This window comes from Camelus bactrianus, chromosome 30 (assembly GCF_048773025.1).
Source record: "Camelus bactrianus isolate YW-2024 breed Bactrian camel chromosome 30, ASM4877302v1, whole genome shotgun sequence".
Taxonomy (NCBI): domain Eukaryota; kingdom Metazoa; phylum Chordata; class Mammalia; order Artiodactyla; family Camelidae; genus Camelus; species Camelus bactrianus.
In genome coordinates, this window is record NC_133568.1 from 28,670,046 (window position 1) to 28,676,461 (window position 6,416).

Consider the following 6,416-nt stretch of genomic DNA (forward strand, 5'->3'; position numbering starts at 1 on the left):
GTGTCAGTAACGGATGTACACGGCACTGTTCCTTTGCACCAAGTTTACCATAATGAATGCAATACTTGCTTAGTAGTTAGATTTGTTATCTTTTGTAAATAGAACTACAGTGAAGGGCACTAAAACTAAATCTTCGGTCAAATTTTTGTTTTTCCCTTTAAATATAGAAGAAATGGGGCCTATATTTTTGCATATTAAAATTTTTAGTATCTTTTTTCTTGTTCTATTTGTACATTTACTTCTTTACTTTGCCCGTGGATATTAATTAATGTTACGACAGTTGAACCATGTTTTTCGAACTTCCAAGTTTTGAGACTTTTTGCCCTTTGTGTTTTTGTTATAAATTTTTATCCTTGTTGCCTGTGGCTGGAAAAACACAGCTTATGCAATTTTTCTTTTTTGGAATTTGTTGAGATTTTCTGTGTGGCCTGAGAGACGGTTCCCGGGAAGGGAGGTGAGATGTTCTCTGTACATCTTTTGAATCAGACTTAAACGGAAGTCAAGGCTTGGTGCATGATTCATGCTTGGGGCCAGACAGGAATCATCTGCCTCAGACACTGAGCTCCACTGCGGCGGAGTGAGTGTGGCTGTGACAGTGCGGACGTGACACACGCCGCGGCAGGGAGGCTAGGCTTGGCCAGGGGGCTGACCCCCACCCCAAGCCCTCCTTGATTTTGTTCCTGACTGAGGGATGTTAAAGTGTTCTACTGATGCTGGACTTTCTTCCTGTATATTTTTCTTTGCTCAGAGAAAGAGAAATTCCTGACTCTTATCCTAATTACATCCTTACATCCTAACTGAATATGGCATATTGTATCAGTAAAAAATATGACCTTTTAAAATACTGATTAATACACTGAATCTTGAATTCTACTTTTTCTGATAGTAATGTTCCAAACTTCCTATGCATTTGCATCTACTGGCTTTACTTGCCTCTTCTTTAAATTTTAAGTTTAAGCTCCCCATGCCTTTTATTTGAACTTTGTGGCTTTTTAAAAATAATTGAGGTAGATTTGATTTACAGTATTATATTAGTTTCAGGGGTACAACGTAGTGATTCAACATTTGTATAGATTATGTTCCGTTTATAGTTATTGTAAAATAGCGGCTCTACTAGCTTTGTGTTTTGTGGATAAGTGGATTTTGTGGCATTTCCATATATTTATTTACTTTTTGTTGGAGGTATTTTTCTCATGAGATTTTTTTTAGTGCAAAATGTAATTTAACTTGTGCTTGAGGGATCACCTTTTCTGGTTTGTCCCCTTATGTCCCGTGGCAGTGTCTTTGGCTTTTTGACTTCTTTTGCATATGAATTGTGATGTCTTTGATTGTCTTCCTTCATCAATGTGTGAGGCACATTCTGGGTATCCCACTCTGCTTGTGTCTGCCATCTGCATGTTTTACATTAGTGCCCCTACTGTGTGTCCTTTGTGCTAACCAGGCTGGCCAGTTGCTGCGGGGGGTCAACCCTGGTGGCCTTACTTGAGAGACTGGCCGAGGAAATCAGGCTTTCTCTTCCGTGAACTTGGATCAGGAATTTTAACTGAGAAATGCAGGGAGGGGTTGCAGGACCTCTGGACAGAGTTGGGCTGGGGAAGACCCTGGTGCAAACCCGTCACTGTCTCTCCCTCCAGCCCTTAGCAACCACCATCTGTCCTTTGTATCTTTCCAGAATGTGGCAGGCATGGCTTCATAGAGCAGGCAGACTTCTCTGACCTGGAGTGAAGGGTGGAGCTCCTCTGTGCTGGGGTTTATCTGTGCTCCTGAGCAGGTGCTCAGTCTGGATAGACCACACCCTCACTTACTTCTCTATTACCCAGGCAAGGACATTTGGATCTTTCCAGTTTGGAGATGACGAAGCTGCAAACATTCACGCCTAGGTGCTTATGCAAACGTTGGTTTCTATTTCCCTTGGGTAAATACCTACACAAGGGACAGCGCCTTGTGTGATGAGTGTGTTTAACATGAAAGAATTGCCAGCTGCACTGAGGCAGCGGTACTTGGCACCATTGGCAACAGGGCATGAGAGGTCTGGCCCTGTGTCCTCTCCAGAACTTGATTTGTTGGGGTTCAGACACTCACAGACCAGACGGGAAGCAGACAAACAGAGCGGCGACCTTCGTGTTTGGAACTCCCCCTTCACTGCGTCTGCAGAAAGGACACTGTCTTCCGACCCAGCCTCTCCTCTTCCGGACGTCGATCTTACCCTTGTCTCAACGCTGGTTTCTCAAGTGTGTTCTCTGAACCCTAAACCCTAACACATTTAAAGTATTCTTTCTTTAATACATTTTGAAAATACTGCTGATTATATTTTTTACTTAACAGTTTGTAATGTTGATTAGAACATCAATGATCCTGAATAATCTCATCGCTAAGGACCTCATTCAAGTTGATTAACTTGGCGTTTTCCAACCACATTTGCTTGTAGCAATTTTTTTCTTATATGACATTTATTTATTTTTGGTAGAATTGTGTTCCATGAAAGGTTTTTTTTTTGTTTTTGTTTTTGTTTGTTTTTGTTTTTGTTTTTGTTTTTGTGAAATATGACTCTAGGTTGCTGACTCTTCAGAAGCAGACTCTTAACTGAGAAATTCTAGTGAAAAACTGATGATTTTGAGAACATGCTAGCCAGAATATTGTTCATTTCTAAGAAGCCATAATAATTTATAAATCACGAAACTTGTGGATTCTTAGCAACAGTTCTTTTGTGTCTAAGTTTCCCTCCATCGATGCATTTTCATTGTGCCTGGGTTGTTTCTGTAGATCTCCAGCACTGCAACTTGTCTACATTTTATTCCATACCTGGAAGTCAGTTTCCCTCAGTTTCTCCATGAGGCCATTGAGGAAAGAATTTTTCGTTTGGAGGCAGAGACGGGGGTCATTTCTCTGGCTCTGACACTGGGGTCGCTGAAGCTCCCAAGGCTCCCTTTCCTCATTAGTCCATAAGGACGAGAACCATGTGCCTCATCTTTAGGGAGGTCGTGAGTCTCACATGAAACTCTGACGTGAACGGACCTGACTGTCCTCAGGTGTTGCCTGGCTTCAGGGACGCGCTAGGCAGGTCCACGGATGGCCAACCTGACTGTGGCCGTCTCATGCTGAGAACCGTCTGCATGTGGAGGGTGACGTCCTGTGCTTTCCAGGAGGCAGACAGACCTGTCCCTTCCTGGGCTTCTTCCCAGATGAGGTGCGGATGGTTAAAGGGGTGGGGTTGCGGAAACCTTCACTTCTAACAGCAACGGCTGCATTTCACTTAAATTCCTCCAGGAATAATGAGACTCTGTCCTTGCCATGTGACTCCTTCACTTTAGGTTTCTTGAGACCGAAGCCCTTTCTGAGACAATGATCGCTTAGCTAAGAGGGGGTCAACTTAGTTGCTGGTTATTTCATGAGTGAGAGATTTGGGGGCATGAGATGTGAAAAATTAAAATGCTGATTCACCAGTCACACCCTCCTAGCTCCTTTTACGGGAAGAATAAAGCGATGTAAGTGAGTCCGCACACTAGGGACAGTTGATGCTCGGGCCACAGCTCCGCTGTGGACATCCCTGCCTCCGGCAGTGCTGCGCTGCCCTAGTGCGGAGAGTGGACGCCTCGTGACCACAGGAGCCCTGGCGTGGGACAGACATCTGCCTGCCTGTGTACCCGCCGGATCTCCAGAAAGTAAATGTGTGAAACACTTGCAATTATGAGATGAAAAATGTCACATCCACAAAAGAAGTAAGGTTTGGTGTTCCATCTGACAGACAGAGCTCACTGTTAAAAACAAACACAGTGATTTGTTACATTTTGAATAGGAGCTGGCACCCGACACTTGAGAAACAGCTGTGGACCCTCTCGGCCCTCCAGCGTTGACCCAATCCAGCGTCTTTTAGGTATTTTGCATTTGGGAGGCAACAGAGTCCTCATTAAAAAATGGCCTCACCTGCATTTAGCTGATCCTTGCGAGCTGGCCCGCCTCCTGGGTGGCCTCACCTGGACCACAGGAGGTTTCCAATCCACCCGAATTACCATGAAAACCCTGCCCTGTGCTGCTGCTGGGAGGAGATGCGGTGATGGAAGGAGATGGAGAGAGAGGCTGGAGGTGCCCCAGGCTCACCTTGAAGGTGGAGGAAGGGGCCTTGGACCAAAGACACTGGAAAGGCAGAGGGAACAGAATGTGCTCGGGACCCTCCCAGAGGCACCAGCCCTCCGACTCCTGACCTCAGCTCAGGGACAGTCACGCAGGACTTCATGACTGTAGAAGAAAATGTGACCATGGTTTAAGCCAGCACATCTGGGGCAATTCCTTGCTGCAGCCGTGGACAACTCACTTGTGGTCCTTGGGGCCACCAGAATCATACAAGCTCAGGTACACTCTGTCCGGAGCTCCAAGCCATCAGCATCCTTGCCTGGACTGTCCTGGAGCAAAGCATTTCTTTGTGAACCCAGCTAGTTGCTCATCAAGGAATTAATGCCACCAGCCTGCATCATGCCCACTTCTGAGAGCCTCTGTGTGTCAGTTCATCAGAGGCAGCTTTCTTCCCAAGGGTTTCTGGAGGCTGGGAGCTTAACATTTGTCGGGGGGTGAACCTGACCACCACAGGCTCCTCCGCTGGGGAGAAAACATGGCCACAGGCTCGGGGGAAAGACCCGTGAGCCCTCTGTAGAGGGAAAGGGAACATACGGTGGAGCCTCCTGACCACGGGCGCTGACCTGAGAGAGCTTCGTACAGACCCCGGTGCGTCCTGAGGACGCGGTCACTTGGCAGCAGGGAGCAGATGGGCCCCGACCTCGTTTTTTGCCTCTGGGTTCTGACCCGGCAGCGCGGAGTCCAGCCTGCCCCTCCCGTCTCGTGCGCTGATCTGGGGGGATGCTTTTTCCTTCTTTTCTCTTCATCGGTTTGGAGGTGCTTGCTCACCAGGGAACAAAGTGACCTCAGACAGACTAAAGGTCCCACCTAACAGAAAAGCCATTTCTCCGACTCACTCAGCCACAGCCGACACGCCGCCCTTCGTGTCTGCAGGCGGGAGGAGCGTCCCATCCGCCGAGCGCAGAGACGACCCGCACGACGAGCTGCCTCGGGAGCGCCGGGGCTGCTCACAAGCCACTCAGCCCTTTCTCCCTGCCTGAACCTGTCGACCAGTGCGTACTTTCTACACCATGACGCCCAGCGCAGTGCCGGCTGCCACCTTTACTCTGCGTTCTAATTTCTAGTGAGGAAACGTTCAGCTGTTTCAGTGACTTTAAATAACACGCAACCTGCTCACTCAAAGCTGGCACACGGGGCCCTTAACACAGTGAGATGTCCCAGCTCCTTCTGAGGGGAACGTGAGTGCTTGATGAGATGTGATGAAAACGGTTTTATCAGCTCAGTGGGCGTGTCCATCCTCTGCTGACGAATGTGATGAAATAACTCCTTGGTAAAGACCGGGATTAACCGCAGACACGCACCTGCAAACTGGAAGCGCATCCAGTGCACACAAAAAAGTCGCTGGGGGGGAAAGGAATTTTATTTCCATAAAAGAGTCAGGAAAAGAGCAAGAGGAAACAACAAACTGTGGGAAGTCTGCAAAGTGCCTAGAAAATTGCACCCGAGGCAATGTTTAGTTTCTAAATAATGCCAAGGACATCACGGAGGGACGGGATTTAGTGACTTCCCTAATCAGGCCTAGACGGACCCTGTGAGCGGCAAATGTCAGACTGCGAGGTATTGTGAGCCCAGGAGCCTTTGCAAGCGTACAGCCCCCTGCACCTACCGAATCGTTACAACCCATCCGTGCGAGGGTGGCAGCATTTGTGCGCGAGTCTGTCCAGTTCGTAGAGCTTGAACATCACCGGCTTCATTCATGAAAAATTGCTTCTAACGTTTATGATGCTACTTCACAAACCCTGGTCAAAGACATGAGAGTGCAGGCTGTCTCTCCAGGGTGGTTTTGGAGTGTGTCTTCTGGATTGGAATAATCCAAATGTTTACTAACGCTGCCAGGGGGCGCAGATGAAAATTAAGCCTTGAACACATATTTATCACACCCTCTCTGCGTTTAAAAATAAACTGCAGCAATACCGCCGAGGACGTGTGGCTCCCCGCCCGAGTTCCCAGTCAAGGAGACCTCTTTCCCCTCCATCCTTGGAGACTCACGCTCGGCTGATGGTCCCCGAAACACTTCGCACACATTCCACAGCACTCACCCGCCTCGTTCTCAGCCTGGTCCACGCTGCCCTGTCCAGAGATGCAACACCCTGACCTGTCTCTCTTCTCCCCTCTCCTGGCTTCACTCCATCTGTTCTTGTCCATTTGTAACTCACGTTGTGGAAATGGCCAATTCATGCCTTTCGGCCATTTGCAATGTATATTTCAGTAGGGGTTTGCAGGTTGTGTTTTTATATTGATTTATTATCTGATATGCGTATAGTAACTATTTCCATCCATTTTCT